The 17,084-nt window shown below is 54.4% G+C and overlaps 1 long non-coding RNA gene across 1 annotated transcript; it reads left to right on the top strand.

Moving 5' to 3' along the window:
• Nucleotides 1-921: 921 nt before the first annotated feature.
• Nucleotides 922-6,732, top strand: LOC122467297. Its single transcript, XR_006292885.1, has 4 exons — nt 922-1,268; nt 3,962-4,115; nt 4,407-4,580; nt 6,636-6,732. It is a non-coding gene; the product is annotated as an uncharacterized LOC122467297 (long non-coding RNA).
• Nucleotides 6,733-17,084: the final 10,352 nt, after the last annotated feature.

Below are 17,084 nucleotides of genomic sequence, written 5' to 3'. Positions count from 1 at the left end.
GTGTGGCCGAGGAAAAGTCACTCAACCTCTCTGGGCTTCATTTCTGCAGATGTCAAATGAGGTGGGATGATTTCCATTGTCTCAAAAAGACAATAGGAAAAGCAAATAAAACCAAGGTCAATGAGGTCTACCTGCACTTACATGCCCATGTTATAGGGGGCGGACGTACAGGAGAATGACAACCACAGGATTTGGACTGACGGCTACCTCTACAGGGAGGGAGGGGCCTGCGGGGGGGGGGGGGGCTCTACAGGGAGGGAGGGGCATGCACGGGGCGGGGGGCGGGCACACGCGGAGGGCTTCCGCTCCTGATGTCTGGGAGGGAGAGGCGTGGCTAGTCATTATAGTATTCTTCATACCTTTCGTACATCAGTTTCTACATCCTCAGTGTTGACACTTCGGGCTGAACGAGGCCACTGTGTAAGGAGCTGTCCTGTGCCTCGTGGGGCGTGTGGCAGCATCCCTGGCCTCTACCCGCTAGATACCAGTCGCACCCTCCCCTCCAGGTTCTGACAGCCAAAAGTATGTCTCCAGACACCGCCAAATGTCCCCTGTGTGCAAAATTGTCCTCAGTTGAGTCACCAGTCTAGAAAAGAGAGGACGTATGTCTCAGAAATATCAGATGACTTCCCCAAAGTCACACGGTCGGTAAATGAGAGGTCCGGCATCCAGCTCTCATCCATCCCGTCCCATCACGTGCTCTCCAAAATCCGTGTCCCTTGAGCGGGTATTTTTACTGCCAGGACCGCAGTAGACTTGCATCCGACATGAATACAACTGGATACCCCTGGCAGAAAATAAAACATGGGACGATTATCTTCAGGTTGATGACAGATATGAAAGCAAAGATAATGCTAGTAATTAAACATGGCCTATGGAAATGCATGTAAATACCCCAGCTGGCCACGCCCCTGCATGGAGCCCCGCCCAGTAGGAGGTGGAGACTCAGAGGGTCTGAGCTCTTCCCTCACTGGGTCTCTGTTGCCCGGGGGCCAGTCCACTTGGGCTCCTCTACCCAAGTTGGGGGTGTCTCTGGGGTTTGAATTAGAGTCAGTCATTCCTGCACTTGATCTTCCCTTTGTTCAGTAATTTTAGAGCCTGAGCCACGCCCAGTTTTGGGTGCTACCCCACTGTTTTCCAGACAGGAGGGTGCCGCCATCCCCAGGGCTCCGCAGTAGAGCTGGGACATGGCTGCCTGGTCGGAACCCACAGACCCTGAGGCTCGGATGCTTAAGAGGAAATGCAAGGCCTGAAGAGGCAAATAAACTGTAAGCAAACCCCTCGCCCCTTGCGAGACGTGGTTCACGTTTCCAGAAGCTGATGGATGGTGCCCTGGACACAGGGCACTGGGTAACTGGAAGGTTCTGTGACAGGGTGGGTCATTAAGTGTTGGGGACGTTCCGATGCGTGGTGTTGTGCCAGGCAGGGCAGGCAGTGGGACTATGAGAACGCTGATGTCTCCTCCAGCCCAATCCTTTCCATATGTTCATGAGCTATGAAAATACTTCTGTTCTAGAACGTGGCTCAGCCTCTCTCAGTGGGCCTCTGGCTAATTTTTTTTTTTTTAATTTTTGTTTATTTATTTTTGAGAGAGACAGAGACAGAGCACAAGCAGGGGAGGGGCAAAGAGGGAGACACAGAATCTGAAGCAGGTTCCAGGCTCTGAGCTGTCAGCACAGAGCCCAATGTGGGGCTCAAACTCACGAACCGCGAGATCATGACCTGAGCTGAAGTCGGACGCTTAATCGACTGAGCCGCCCAGGCGCCTCGAGAAAGAAAGTTTTAAAGTCGTTGCATTAAATATGGACTGGATATTATGAGTACTTTCAGAGATTTTTTTTTTTTTTTAAGAGAAATTTTGACTGGGCCGTTCACTGACTTAAGGTCTCGGCTGAGTTCCTAGGCCTCTCTGTGCCTCAGTTTCCTCATCCGGAAGACGGGGAGGATCCTCGTACCTGCTTCGCGGGGCTGTGGCGAGACGATTAACAGACAGAAGCAGGTAGAGACTCGTGGCTGTTTGGGGTGTTATTTACTTATCACCATGGCAACTGACTTTGCATAAGAGGCACTCCACTGCCAAAGGGAGAAATTGATCTGTCCCTGATTTCAGGAAAAGTTCACGAAACAGAACATTCTTGGATAAGATAGCCCCAAAACAGTAAAAACCACGTCCTCCTGTGAATAATTGCACCGTACCAACAGACTACGCTATGGAGAGACGGCATCACCACGGAGCGAGATCAATCCAGGAAGGCTTCCTGAAGGAGGGAGTTCTCGGCCCGTCTCAAAGAGATTCAGAGCGGGATCGGAGGAGAGCTAGGCCAAGGGCGCCCAGAGAGGAAAGAAGGATGGCGGAAAACCCAGCAAGTTGTAGTTGGCAGATCTCGCATTAACGATGGGATCAGGACATGGGCCCATCTCCTGGCAAGGGGCCATCAGCACTTGTCAACGCCCTCTGGTTTCCCCGGGCAAGAGACAAATCAGAAATCACAGGTGCACGCAGTTGAGGACATATTATGATCATGTCGGGGCCGGGCATCTGCCTGAGCGTTACAAATGTTTATGAATATTAATAACCGTTTGTTCCCAAAGGACCACAAATCAGTTAATTAGGGCCCTGTCAACCTGTTTATATTATCTATAAATGAAAACCCATCAGCAGCCAAACATGAAATTAAGCGGGCCGTGTGTGGGCCGCCACCGTTTCTGGATAAATTGCACACAACCAGCTCCCCGCCGAGTCCCCGCCCTTGGCAGGGAGGTGGGTATTTCTCTCCCCTGCCCGTGTTTTATTCGAGTCAGTGGTTCCTGGAGGCACATGATAGATGGTGCCTTGCGTGTGGCTTCGCGGCGTGAGGGGCGGGGGTGATTTAAGACCGCCGGTAAATTAGCTGCAATCCAGAGTCTTGGAAAAGACGGAGAATACCCATAAATCAATGCTCCGTAGACAGGTAATCAGGCCCCCAACCCGGACGCCGATCACCACAGGCCTGGGTCCATCCGTCTCCTTCCTGGAGCCATAGCACTGGGGTCGGGGTCTGGTTCGTGTTCCATCCGGACAGCTCCACATCAGGGGTCTTGGGCACGTTGTGTAGAATGAGCCTCGGAAAGTTAGAGGGCGGAGAGATGGAGCCAGACAGAGACCGAGACTGAGGCAGAGAGAGGGAGAGATTCATTGGACAACCAGCGAGCGCGGGCTCTGTGCTCGGAGCCCAGAGACAGAGACAGCGGTGAGCAAGACAGACCGAAGTGGGGCCACACTGACAGGAGCAGGGAAAGATCCAGACCGCAGCACGCGGTGATCTGACAGAGGCGAGAGACCCAGACGCTCGCCTCGTTACCCAGGTGGTTCCTTCCGGAAAACCTCCTGGTGAGGCAACTTCTTGCAATATTTTTTCCTTTGGGTCAAGAGAATGTGGTGTCCTGATCACATCGATGCTAAAACAAGACCAGAACCCGTGAAGTTGCATTAAAATGGGCCCGATTACTTGGAGAGTTAGCACAGAAGACGATCGAACCAGTGAAAATTGAACAGGGAAAATCCACTGCCCCACTGGTTGAAAGTCGTAGAAAACGGGAGCCATATGTGCGGGTCCCGGAGTGGCCTCCCTGGTTCATCCCCCAGCTCCGCCACTCACGGGCCGTGTGACCTTGGCCACGGTACCCAGGCCCTTTATGCCTCAGTTTCCTCATCCGCAACGTGAGATGATCCTAGGTTTGACCACTGGGGAGGGTCAGAGGCGTTCCTATATGTGAAATGCAACGTCCTGCCTCTCTGGGTACTTGCCTGCCTGAGGAGAAGCAGGTAAGGAGCCCACAGTCTATAGAGATTGGCTCTCGCTCCCTCCCGAGCCGGCTGTGCAAATGTGGGAGCTTACTTAACCTCTCTGTTCTTCCACTCTCTCTGTTTCCCCTTCCGGCGGGTGGCGAGTGAATCTAATGAGCCACGTTTGGCCACAAGGATGCGGACCGTGCATTTACCTCGGAGGATGGCTTACTCGGTTCTGCCTGTGCTCCTACCAAAGTGCAAGGTGACTACGGGGATGTGCTCCCTCCCTCAGTGGCCTGTGACTCTGCTGTCGGCCCGCGACCTTCTGTCCTGCGCAGCAGAGCCCGTAAGTCCTTGCCGCCCTCCACGACAGCTAAGTCCTGCTGGCGTCCGGTCCCTAAAGGAGCCGTCAGCGGGAGGTGACAGCGACCGTAATTCTGTTTTTATTATTACAGAGCGCCGGTCATTTCTGTCTGAGTGGCGCTGAGTGACGGGTGTGATTTAGGAATCTCATGGAGGGATTAGGGAGGTGAAGCATTTTCCTCTGAGGCCCATCCTGGCCGCAAACAAGTTTCTGTGGAGGATGCTGATAAAAAGCAAATTATTTTATTCTGTTCACAATCAATTCCAACTCCAGGCTGCAGAGTCCCCCAAGAAATAAGGTATTAACACTTATCGTGTGGAGCTGAATTCTTCAAGGAATAGTAATCCTTAAACAGACGGAGGAGAAGTCGTCTTCAAAGCATTAAAATCCAGCGGTGTGCTCCCGGCCCATCCTTCACCAGCCACGCGCCGTCTGGACGGATTTGGGGTGAGAAATGAATTCAAACTGCATTTCGAGGGCGAGGAAAGGGTTGCCCCCAGGGGCCATTCCTCATACGAGGGGAGGAATTTGTGCAGCAGGGTCCTTGGTCTGTGTCGTGGGCGCTGGGTCTTCCTGACCATCAGGGTCTATTCCTCCAACTGGTGACAACACCACGTCCTGTTTGGTGGGAACGCCCCTCCCCCGCACTCAGTCCGTGTGGTTTGGGTGGGGCTGGGTCCATCCCTGGGTCCGGGAAGGGGCACGTTGACCCGAGGCCTGGCCCATCCCTTGCGCGGCCTCGGTCGCTGGCAGGGTGTGGCCACGTGACCCGGTTGGTCCAATCAGAGTCGAACCTGGGATCTTAGCTGCCCCGACTGGAAAGGAGACCGTTTTCTTGCCAAGACAGTTGCCGTGAGGGCAGAATAAAGGCCCAAGGTTGCTTCTCATTATCATTGCTGTCAGTCAGGAGTGAAGCCAACCAGGAGGCAAGCAGAACTGAGAGATGAAGGGAAACAGAGCCACATTTCCAGATTCCAGGTCACTGAAACCCTGGATCCAGCTGTACCTGAAGCTGCAAATGCCTCAGGCTTCCATTTACATAAGCTAATATACCCCTTTCATTTCAGTCTTTTTAAGTTTTTTTTTTTAATCTTTATTTATTTTTGGGAGAGAGACAGAGCGTGAACAGGGGAGGGGCAGAGAGAGAGGGAGACACAGAATCAGAAGCAGGCTCCAGGCTCTGAGCTGTCAGCACAGAGCCCGACGCGGGGCTCGAACCCACGAACTGCGAGATCATGACCTGAGCCGAAGTCGGACGCTCAACCGACTGAGCCACCCAGGCGCCCCCATTTCAGTTTTTTTGATTTGGGTTTCTGTCACTTTCAGTCGGAAGAATCCTGACGAAATGTCTCCTCGAAAGATGCCATCTCCCGCGGGGCACTGGTCTAGCCCAGACCTTCTGTCAAAGGTGACACCCAGAGAAAATGCCCCCCTCCCTTTGCTTGGTCAGACACACATCAGGCTGGGCCCCTCAGACCGTTTACTTTTCTTCTTTCTCTCTCTCTCTTTTTTTAAAAGTGTATTTATTTTGAGAGACAGAGAGAGAGCGTGAGTAGGGAAGGGGCAGAGAGAGAAGGGGGGAGAAAGAATCCTAAGAGGGTTTCACCCTACCAGCACAGAACCCAGTGAGGGCCTCGAACTCGTGAACCGCGAGATGATGACCTGAGCCAAAACCAAGAATCAGACGCTTCACGGACTGAGCCACCCAGCTGCCCCCTTTTCTTCTCTTAAGTCCGTGTTCCAAACCCAGCATGAGTCTGTCCTGATCAACCCCTCCTGTGTGCAAATGAACTCTATCTTCCCTCGACTGACCCAAAAGCCCTCACAGTTATTGCTTCTGACTTAACCCATCCGACTCCGAGAGGTGCTTTGTCCACAATCACACAACTGAAAAACCAGTGCTCAACACGGGCCTCAGTGGCACATGGTGAGTGTTCTCGAAATATTCGCTAGGCAGATGAATCACCACAAAGACTAGAAATCAGGCCTCCAGTTTTCTTGGGCCCCGACTGGGTCACATCCCCAGAATCGTCATGCTCCCAAAACAGCTTAAATGCCGGTACGGAGAACAGACCAAGCTACCAACCCCAGTTTCTCCGTATCAGCTGCTGCTCCTGCAAAATATACTCTCACGTCCTCACCTAAGAGGCTTCAACGTCGGGTTTAAAATGTACTTTTCTCCAGGTTAATTTTCTTTGCTTCCCTGCCTCCTTCTCAGCGAGGCTGGCTCAGGCCGCCCCCTGCCCTTGTCCCCACCCCCTCCCCACCCCACTTTAGCTTCCCCACAGCGTTTGCCACCAGCTGGTGCAACGATTCACTTCAGATGTATTCCGTTTATCGCCAGCCCCAAGAGAACAGACCTTTTGTTTGCGGTTCAGCTCCTAGAAGACCTTCTGGCCCGGAGCAGATGCGCCATGAAAGTTTGTTGACTGAATCAATGAATGGCTGAAACTTGTTTGCTGACTTAGGTGATCTCTGTTTTTGTTTTTGTTTTATTCCCAGGCCATCCAAACAAGAATCGGAGGCTGCTCCTTTCTGTCTCTAAGCCTCCCCCATTGTCTTGCTGCTTCCAGAATAACAGATCCCGTCACTGGTGCCAAGACGATAGCCGTCCTTAGCCCCCGGGCGCCGGTTGGTTTTGCTCCTAGAAGTAGCCGCCGGAAAGGGTGTCTTGTGTCCAGTGGCTGTCGGCCGGGATGCGGCCCCGCTGAAACCGGGCCCGCTGCGGGTTGCTATGGAAACGCTGAACAGGGGAGGCCGGCTCTTCCCCCATCGGAGCCCGTGGCGGGGCAGATGACACGGGGGCGTCTCGGGGATCTCATCAGCGATTCCAACCAGCGGCCCCCGGAAGTTTCCCGCTCGCACCTCTCTGCCCACTTTTTCACTGAGCTCTGCAGGCGAGAGTGAGGGTCATTTCGGGTCCTCGGGCCTGTGGCGTTTCACAGTCTGCGGGATACAAGAAACCATTTATTGGACACCTGTGGTGCACTTGGGCCCGAGGACGGCCTTTTCCCCGGAAGAGAAGAGGTGGAGTGGGGGCGCCAAGAGCATATGTTCTTGGAGCCTTGCTGTCTGGGTTCAAATCTTAAGACCGTTGTCTTGTTCTGTGCGGGGGTTTTAAGACCTGTGTGTGAATTCTTTAACTCCCCTTCCACGGACTATCAGTGCATTGTCTTCAGGGACAGAATGTGCTGGAAGTGACACTGGAGATTTCTGAAGCCTGGTCAAGAAAAGTGGTACGGATTCTGCTCTTACCCCCAAGCCCTCCTTTGGGCTCGTACCTGGGGAGACCTGAGACACCGTGTCATCTTCAGATGACGCTGCACAGCGGAGCAAGGACAGGCTGGCCCTACCCAAGGCCAGCCCAAATCTCAGCTGTGCCAGTGGAATAACGGTTATTGTCTTATGACGCTAAGTTCTGGGGCATATAGAACCCAAACAGGACACAAAATTGGAAAAGTGATAAACTATGAGACATCACTTTCTTCCTTATGGGAACAGTGCCTGTGCTTCCTTCACAGAGTATTGAGGGGGTTGGTGTGTTAACAAAGCACCCTGGACACATGGAGAGAGTCTAATGGCCGTCGGTGTGATTCAGCAAGCCAGGATCAGTATAACCCAGTGATCCAGGATCAGTGTAACCCAGCGAGCCAGGATCAGTATAACCCAGTGAGCCAGGATCAGTATAACCCAGTGATCCAGAGTCAGTATAACCTAGTGAGCCAGGGATCAGTGTAACCCAGTGAGCCAGGATCAGTATAACCCAGTGATCCAGAGTCAGTATAACCTAGTGAGCCAGGATCAGTGTAACCCAGCGAGCCAGGATCAGTGTAATCCAGTGAGCCAGGATCAGTATAACCCAGGGGGCCAGAGTCAGTATAACCCAGTGAGCCAGGATCAGTATAACCCAGTGAGCCAGAGTCAGTATAACCCAGTGAGCCAGGATCGGTATAACCCAGTGAGCCAGAGTCAGTATAACCTAGTGAGCCAGGATCAGTGTAACCCAGCAAGCCAGGATCAGTATAACCCAGTGATTCAGAGTCAGTATAACCCAGTGAGCCAGGATCAGTGTAACCCAGAGAGCCAGGATCAGTGTAATCCTGCAAGCCAAGGCAGAGGACCCTTCTGGCTGGTCTGAGAGTGAGCAGAAGCATGGTGTTCGGAAGGCAGATGCCCTCCTCGTGTGTTGTGAGGGATCTGTAGCTGAAGTTCTAGAGTCTTCTATGGAAACTAACGTGAACTAGGTAGGACACGCAAAGGAAAAGCAACGGCCCAAAAGGTCATCTGGGAGAAGGGAATCTCTCCTCCATTCATGTTTCCCAGGCTTCCCAGCTCCCATCCCCAGGGGCCTGAAGCAGGGGGAGCCGTTTCTCCGGGGGCTTCTGGAGGTCGTCCCTTCATATACGGCACGCGTGCAAGATACACCCATCCATATGTAAACAAGACAGAAAGGCAGAGAGAGAAGAGAGAAAGTCAAGGGAAGGGAAGAAAGGAGAAGGAAAAGAAAGTCGGAAAGAGCTCCGCGAGGACGGGGACCACTTCTTTCCCCGCGAGACTTCGGCGTCAGTCTCGGCACTGGCCCCGGGTTCATGGCCAACAAATCTGGGAGGAGGGGACGCAGCCCTTTTCCATCCACGTGGCAGCATCTGTGGACCCTGCCCTGCACTTGGCTTGCCTTTCTCTCTTTCTTCAGCTCGGAGACACGTCTTCTCGGCACACCCAGGGCCGCCTGGTTCTCCGATGGACAGAGGCCACTGTGTGGCCGCACCGCGGTGGATCTCACCGGCTGTCCCTGGTGGAGACGTGGTGACTTTGGTGCTGAGCTCTTGCGGCTTTGGTCAGAACCACGATGCACGTCGCGTGCGGATGTTTTGAACACCTGTGGACACACCTCCATCTCCGTTCTTTGTCTCTCAAAGACAGAGACTGTCCCTCCTTATCTCTGTGTCTGTCATTTTCCTGTCTCCTGTGTCTCTTAGGAGCACAGGCCAGAGAAGCTAGAAGACTTCTGACGACTTGTATGTTATCATGTGCGTCCCTGGACATCAAGGAAGGCTTCTTGGAGGAGGGGCTGGGCCTGGAAAGTAGGGTCGGGGCAGCCATAGACGGGCAGCAAGGACCCTGGCTTGAAACCCACCCCCTTCCTCAGACGAGAATGTCGAGAAGACCAGCTCCGCGAACAGCCCTCCCCACCCCATACAGCTGGTCCCCAGCCTGAGCTCCAAAATTCACACAAGGATTGTCTCTCATCATAGCAGCTGGCAGGCAGCGGCTGTAGGAATATTGTCACACACACTGCAGGAAAAAGTGAAGGAAGGACATTTTCAGTTCAGAGCTCAGACCCCCAGACCACAGACTCTCCCTTCCCTTGCTGCCTGCTGGTGTGGAGCTGGGTGGATTAGTCCAAATACTTAACGGACGTTGGCCGTGGCTCTGGAGTACGTCCCGGAGGGCCTTGCGGTCCCTGGGCTTCATTCGCTGGAGCGTGGAGAGGCCTGGGGTCCAGGGGCCAGCGCGGTGGGTTAGTCGCTCTGGGACTCAAAACGTAAGACCCCATGTGGCCCTGCTTGTGGGTAGAGGTTCGAGCCTCCGCTCCAGCACACCGTGTGCCCTACACAGAGTCTGGCCCTCTGGGGAAATGGAGGTTCAGAGACCTTCCCGGGGGAGACCCGAGCTTGATTCCAGAGGACTCAGGCTGACGGCAGGGAGGCCAAGCCCAGGCAACAGGAAGGAACCGTCAGCATTAAAAATGTAACTAGAAATCTGCTTTTTAGCATCTCTAGCGAAAGCTTGGGTCCGAGGGCCTGATTAGTGACCACTCACTAGAGCTGTGTCGTGGGCCCCCTACAGCCTGGACTCTGTGGCTCGTCACAGTCCTCACCCCGCCCTGTTCCTTCTTTGCCCAGTTGTGCCGCTGGCCTGGCCCTCGATGGCACTCCAGTTTATGCCCCTCCTTTAGTGCGCAAACAATGTTCACATACCTTTTCTGACTTAGCTCTCTCCGCACTCCTGGGATCTCCGCACACGATGATACAATTTTCTGATGGGGGCAGAGAGACTCAGAGACTCAGAGATGCCCTCGCGGCCAAGCAGGTCACTCCCTATATGAACTGGAGATTCCGCCCCTAAGATGCGCCTTGCTGGCAAAAGGGCCCTCCCAGCTGTGTGGAGACTGTGAGGGGACAGACCTCAGACGGGAGATAATCTGGGGCAAGGGGCTCAAGGGGTCAAGACCAGGGTCAAAGCCAGCCCCAGGGCAGGAGAGGGGGCTGGGCACAGTGCGACAATTTCTATTTTATTTTATTATTTATTTTATATTTTATTTTATTTATTTTATTTTATTTTATTTTATTTTATTTTATTTTATTTTATTCTATTTACTTTCTAAATTTACATCCCAGTTAGTTAGCATCTAGTGCAACAGTGATTTCAGGAGTAGATTCCTTAGTGCCCCTGACCCATTTAGCCCATCCCCCCTCCCACAGCCCCTCCAGGAACCCTCTGTTTGTTCTCCATATTTCTGAGTCTCTTCTGTTTTGTCCCCCTCCCTGTTTTTACGTTATTTTTGTTTCCCTTCCCTTATGTTCATCTGTTTGGTCTCTTAAAGTCCTCGTATGAGTGAAGTCATATGATATTTGCCTTTCTCTAATTTTGCTTAGCACAATACCCTCCAGTTCCATCCACGTAGTTGCAAATGGCAACAGTTCATTCTTTTTGATTGCCGAGTAATACTCCATCGTGTGTGTGTGTGTGTGTGTGTGTGTATACACCACATCTTCTTTTTTTTTTTTAATTTTTTTTTTCAATGTTTATTTATTTTTGGGACAGAGAGAGACAGAGCATGAACGGGGGAGGGGCAGAGAGAGAGGGAGACACAGAATCGGAAACAGGCTCCAGGCTCTGAGCCATCAGCCCAGAGCCTGACGCGGGGCTCGAACTCACGGACCGCGAGATCATGACCTGGCTGAAGTCGGACGCTTAACCGACTGCGCCACCCAGGCGCCCCATACACCACATCTTCTTTATCCATTCATCCGTTGATGGACATTTGGGCTCTTTCCATACTTTGGCTACTGTTGTTCATGCTGCTATAAACATGGGGTGCACGTGCCCCTTCGAAACAGCACACCCGTGGATAAATGCCTAGCAGTGCAATTGCTGGGTCATGGGGTGGTTCTATTTTTAATTTTTTGAGGAACCTCCACACTGTTTTCCAGAGCGGCCGCACCACTTGGCATTCCCACAATGCAACAATTTCTAATAGCTTCTAGAGCTCCGGAGACAATGACCCTTGGTGGTTACGTGTGGTGCCGAGAAAGGACAGAAAAAGGACAGAGACACATGCCGAGAGAGATGGAGAGACACGGAGAGAGAGAGAACTGCACAGAGGTCAGAAGAGACAGAGGGAGAGACCCAGGGCAGAGAGGAGAGCGCGTTCCAGAGAGAACCAGGGAGAGACGGAGGGGCGGGCTGCCGATCGCGGGAGCTACAGGGCTGCAGGGTGGCGAGACCGGTCCCCACAGAGGCTGCTGCTTCTTCCTCTGGAGCCAGGCGCCAGTGGCACAGCTGTGGGCACCGGCCCAGCCCCCAGACTCCCAGGAAGCCAGGAGCCGCAGCCGGGTGGCCGGCTCGGGAGTCCCGCGGCCGTCTGTCTGCTCTGTCTCCCAAGCTGTCCGTCTCCCGCAAAGAGCGGCGGCTGCCCTCCTTCTGGGGACCCAGCCTGGGCTCCTGCCCGGAGGGGTGTGGGGGAGGTATGGGAGGTGCTCACCCGCGGAAGGCTCCAGGCCCGAGCACTGCACTCTCAGAACAGACACCCTCCCCGGGAAGTGAGAGGGAACAGAGGTGCTTTTATGGTCTCCATGGAGATCCGTCAACCTGGCAACCTCGATGGGCGCTGGGCCTGGGCTTCGAAGCTTTTGTCTTCCCAGAGGCTCTCTCTGAGCGCGAACACTGAGAGCAGATCTCAGCCAGGCGTTCGCAGGGGCCGGGGCTTCCCTCCCGGCTGCCAGGTGACCCCAAAGCAGGGGCAGATGTGGGGGGGGGCCCTTGGTGAGCTCTGTCTGGTTAAAGAAGGTTCGGCTCTACCTTTCGTCTTTCCACTCGCCGGGAGGAAACGCGTGGCTGCCAGCTCCGGTTACCGTATGAAGGCCCCCCCCAGGTCTGGCCTGGAAGAAAGTGATGAAAGAACAAGCCTGGCACGTCGCGAATGTGTCACAAAAAGCACGTCGGAGAGGCCGAGGCAGGTAACGGGGGGAGCGCGTGGCCGTTCATTCAACCGGTCAGCCAACAGCAGAGCCCCTTGCTGGCTACCAGCCGTGAACGCCCCCAGATCCAGCTCTTCCTCACGTTGCTGACACGCGTGGGAGAGATGGACGCTTGACACCCTGGCAAATGACTCGAGCCAAGGAAACAAGACGAAATCTTGGACGGGACAGTGGGGAGGGTGGGTGGGCGTATGTCGCAGAGGGCATGCCGGTAAAGCCGTTCCAAGCAGGTGACACACGAGCGGGGTCCTGAATGAGAAGGAGCAGCTAAACGAGGAGTGCAGGGAAAGGTATCCAGGAGGTGGGAACAGCCAGCGCAAAGGCTCAGAGTCTACTCTCTTTGGAATCGACAGCATTCACCAACCAGAATTGTTCTCATCCACTCGGGATGCTTCTTGGCTTCGTGAGGATGGAGGTGAAGCCCTTCCCTCCGGTAAGACCTGATAAGATGTCCTTTCTCTTCTAGAGGGCAGGGCAGTGAAGGGTGCAGGGAGATCCATGGGGCTCCCCCTCTCATCCACTGGCCTGAGAACCACCTGTCGTATGCCTTGAAGCCACAGGGCGGAGGTTTCCTGTGACGTCATTGTAGGTTTGTGTTTCCCAAAAGGGAGCATTCACCGCCCCCCCCCCGGACCCCCCAACTGCATGCCTGTGGGGCGATCAGATCCCTCTCCTCAAACCACTTTACATCAGCTGCCTTGCAAAGTCAACCTGGTCCTTGGGAATAATAATCATGACATTGCAGCTAGATCTTTTATTTCTGATAAACAGACATAAAAATTAAAATAACAATTAAAAGTGTGCGTCTGGGCACCACCTGAAATCCACCCACGGATGACCCCTTGAGAATCCTGCCCCTAAGGTCACGCACGACTGAAGCTCAGAGATTTGTACAAAACCAGGCAGTTAGCGACCCCGCACATTCCCACGTTCTCTCCCGTCCTCCGGGCTGGCTCGTTCCCAGCTGCCATTCAGAAAGTGGCTTCATGGCCCAGGCCACTTAGATTTCTCTGTCTCCTTCCTCCTTCCTCCCTTCCCCCCTCCCTGCCCCTCTCCCTCCCCCTGCTTCTCTTCCCCTCCTTCCTTTCCTCCTTCCTTCCTCCTCCTCCCACTGTCTCCCCTTTCCAGAACGCTGAGATACCAAACGGGTTTTCAGACCTCGGCTCTGCCTAATCCACTTATTCTAACTCACTCTTTCCTGGTGAAAACCCCATTCATTTCATCCTCTTCTCTGTAAGGGAGGGGAAAGATCCTTGTTCCTTGTGGCCCCTGCCATCAGCTCCGCCCCGAATCACCTCCATCAGAATTCTTCAGGGAGGATTAATGTATGCATTCATTCATTCGACAGTATTCATTGAGAACTCAGACGGCTCCCCCCCCCCCCCCCCCGCCGCCCTGGGTGGCTCAATGGGTTAAGCATCCGATTCTTGATTTCAGCTCAGGTCATGATCTCACTGCCTGTGAATTCAAGCCCTGCATTGGGCTCTGCGCTGACAGCTTGGAGCCTGTTTGGGATTCTCTCTCTCTTGCCTTCTCTCTCTCTGTCCCTCCCCCAACTCACACACACACACTCTCTCTCTCTCTCTTTCAAAATACATAAAGAAAACTTAAAGAAAAAAAAAAAAGAGAGCTCAAATGAGCTCTTTGAGTCAGATTCTGCTCAAGTCACTAGAGACAAAGCAATGAACAAAACAAAAATCCTGCCCCGGTGGGACCTCTCTTCTACCAGGGGAAACATACTCCACAAGCCAACAAAGATAGAGTTTAAAGCAAAAACGAATGAATGAGTGAACAATCCTTCTGAGTTTCCAGGCAAATTCCTTTTCATCGTTCAACACCTGGCTTCACTCCGCTCTCCCCTGGTAGCCCTCCCAGCCCCCGTGGCTGATGCTTGTCCCGGTCCCCCCAGGCACCTGACAGGAGGCATCACAAAGAAGTGTCAGGAGCGCAGGAGACGTTCGGTGAATGAAAACAGATGAGCAAGCATGTGTTTGTGTTCAGAAAGTATAATCGGGGATATGCTCGCGTTTACATGCACCGGGTGACGAGTGGGTACGTTTGTGAGCTTGCTAATGGATGAGGCTGCATATGTGGGTGTGTGTTTGTGCAGTGAGTTATACGTTGTGGATTAGAACGATGTTGTCTTGGGGCGCCCGGGTGGCTCAGTCGGTTGAGCGACCGACTTCGGCCCGGGTCATGATCTCACGGTCCGTGAGTTCGAGCCCTGCGTCGGGCTTCTATGCTGACCACTCGGAGCCTGGAGCCTGCTTCGGATTCTGTGTCTCCCTCTCTCTCTGCCTCTCCCCTGCTTTAGATTCTGTGTCTCCCTCTCTCTCTCTGCCCCTCCCCTGCTCACACTCTGTCAATCTCTCGCTCAAAAAAGGCTGTTGTTTTCAGCAAGGGCACACTGGCTTCCTGGTGGTCTAGACATGCAGAACAGAGATAGGTTTCTGTCCAGGACTCGGGAGGAGAAGGGAGGGGAATGAAGGAGGTGAAGCTTCCAGAAACAAAAATAAAAACAAAACTCTGCCCACCTGCCCGGGGAGCTTGTGTTCCTCCTTCTGGGTCCCTGGTTCCATCACAAAGGGTCCCCACGTGCGATCACTGTCTATGCTGAGGACATAGGGCTGCCCCCTTCTCTGTTCAGACCTTGCTTGGAAAAGGCCGTGCCAGCCTGAGGGGAGTTTCCCCCCAAGGAAGGGGCCTGAGGGAGGCGGAGCCTGGAGCCTGGTACGAGCCGCCTGGGCCTCCCCGGCTCCGTGGCTGTGAGCCCTGTGTTGCTGGATAAACCACTTGGCTTCTCAGCCGTCTCACCCCCATCACAGGCCATCACGGGCGTGCTAAAAGCACCCAGCTCAGAGGATTTCGAGGAAAATGATAGGTATTGATTCCCGCAAAGCACTTAAGCAGTGCCCTGAGCACACTCAGTCCTCAGTGACACGGGGCATCCACGACACCCTATCATGGGGCAAACCTTCCACACTCTGACCCCGGCCTCGTCCTTGAACGCCCACCCTCCTGGTTCCCATGGGCCTGTGTGCAGCCTGCCCCGGGGCTTTCCCGGTCCCGCCCCCTTCTCTTCTAGTTCTCCTGACACTTTCCTCGGATCAGGTCTCTGTCTTCACTGGTGCCACGGCTGAGGGCTGACCCTGGTTACCATCTTGGTCCCCCGGGGACCGGGTCCCTGCGCTGCCCACACAGGGTAACCCTGACTGCGTTCGGTCCTATCACCCTCCTTCCCGACACCCCCACCCCGCCCTCCGGGAGCAGAGCCCCACGGGCTCCCTTCTGGTGGTCCCCATCCCCCCTCACCGTCCCAGGAGGCCCGACCACCCCCGATGTGTCTCCTCATTCCTGCCAGATGCCTCCAGGAAGCCATGGGCCCCGCCACCCCCAACACAACGCTGGGGCGCATGCAGACGCCTGCTCAGAGGTTCCAGCCAGTCCCGTGTGATTGTGCCAGGGACCCCAACCCCCTCTACCTTTTGCTGACCAAATCTTCAGTCCCTAGAGCTGCGGTGGCGGAGGCTGCCTTACAAGTGCCAGTCTATTCACGGGTTGTGTTTTTACGTAAAGACAAGGGGTGCCTGGGTGGCTCTGTCAGTTGAGTCAGTTGGTGACTCTTTTTTTTTTTTTTAATGTGTATTTATTTTTGAGAGAGACAGAGACAGAGCGTGAGCAGAGGAGGGGCAGAGAGGGAGGGAGACACAGAATCCGAAGCGGGCTCCAGGCTCCAAGCTGTCAGCACAGAGCCCGACGCGGGGCTCGAACTCACGGACCGCGAGATCACCACCTGAGCTGAAGTCGGACCCTTCACCGACTGAGCCACCCAGGCGCCCTCAGCCTGGTTTTCTAAATATTCGATGTATTTAAACTAAGCAAACACACACGCACACAAACACAGCTCCCTGATTTCTCCCACCCTCTTCGTCTGGTATCGAAGGCCCTGGAGCTGTGCTCCACGCGGACTACCCCCCCACCCCCACCCCGTGCTGGGACACACCTGCTCTCGCGGGTTCAGCCCTCCACACATTCCCATTTTCCCCGGCCCGTGCTGGAATCTTTTATCTCTCCTAAAGGCCAGCAGTGACCCCTTCAAGGACAAGCTGCCCGCGGCCACCTCCTCCAGGAAGCCCTCCCAATCCAGCAAACCCAAATGCTGACTTCTTCAAGACCCAGCATGGACTAGATCAGCAGTTTCAGAGGTCGTCTGGAGCATGGGCCTTTGGTTCCTCTGGGAAACGGGGAATAAAAGGGCCTCCAGGACCCAGGACTTCGCACCCTCAGATCAAGCAAGCCCCTCTGGGCCGTCCCACTCTGCCCCCGCCCTGAACCCCGAGTCCACCACCCGGAGCCACCCCAGAGAACCTGCTGCCACCCCGGTGCTGAGCACGAGGACAGGAGCCCACGAAGGTCCCGTCAGCCTGTGGTCAGCAGGGCCTTGATTCAGCAGAAGAAAAGCCAAGGTCAGCTAATGGTTGGCAAATGCTGCCGTTTGCTGTGGCGATGACCGATTCCTCCGGGGTATGCCCGCGCTAAATCGCCTGCAGTGGTTTCAGAACACCCACGACAGGTTAGGAAGCAAAGCCCCGCTCGGCTGCCCAGAGCTTCCTGGAGGAGCTGTCAGCTGTGATGTCTGTGGGTGACGACACCCCCGTCCCACTGCGCAGGCGAGGCCGGCCTGGGG

This window comes from Prionailurus bengalensis, chromosome A3 (genome assembly GCF_016509475.1).
Source record: "Prionailurus bengalensis isolate Pbe53 chromosome A3, Fcat_Pben_1.1_paternal_pri, whole genome shotgun sequence".
In the NCBI taxonomy this organism is placed as follows: domain Eukaryota; kingdom Metazoa; phylum Chordata; class Mammalia; order Carnivora; family Felidae; genus Prionailurus; species Prionailurus bengalensis.
The sequence above is the reverse complement of the archived record's forward strand: the minus strand, read 5'-3'. Positions and strand labels throughout refer to the sequence as shown.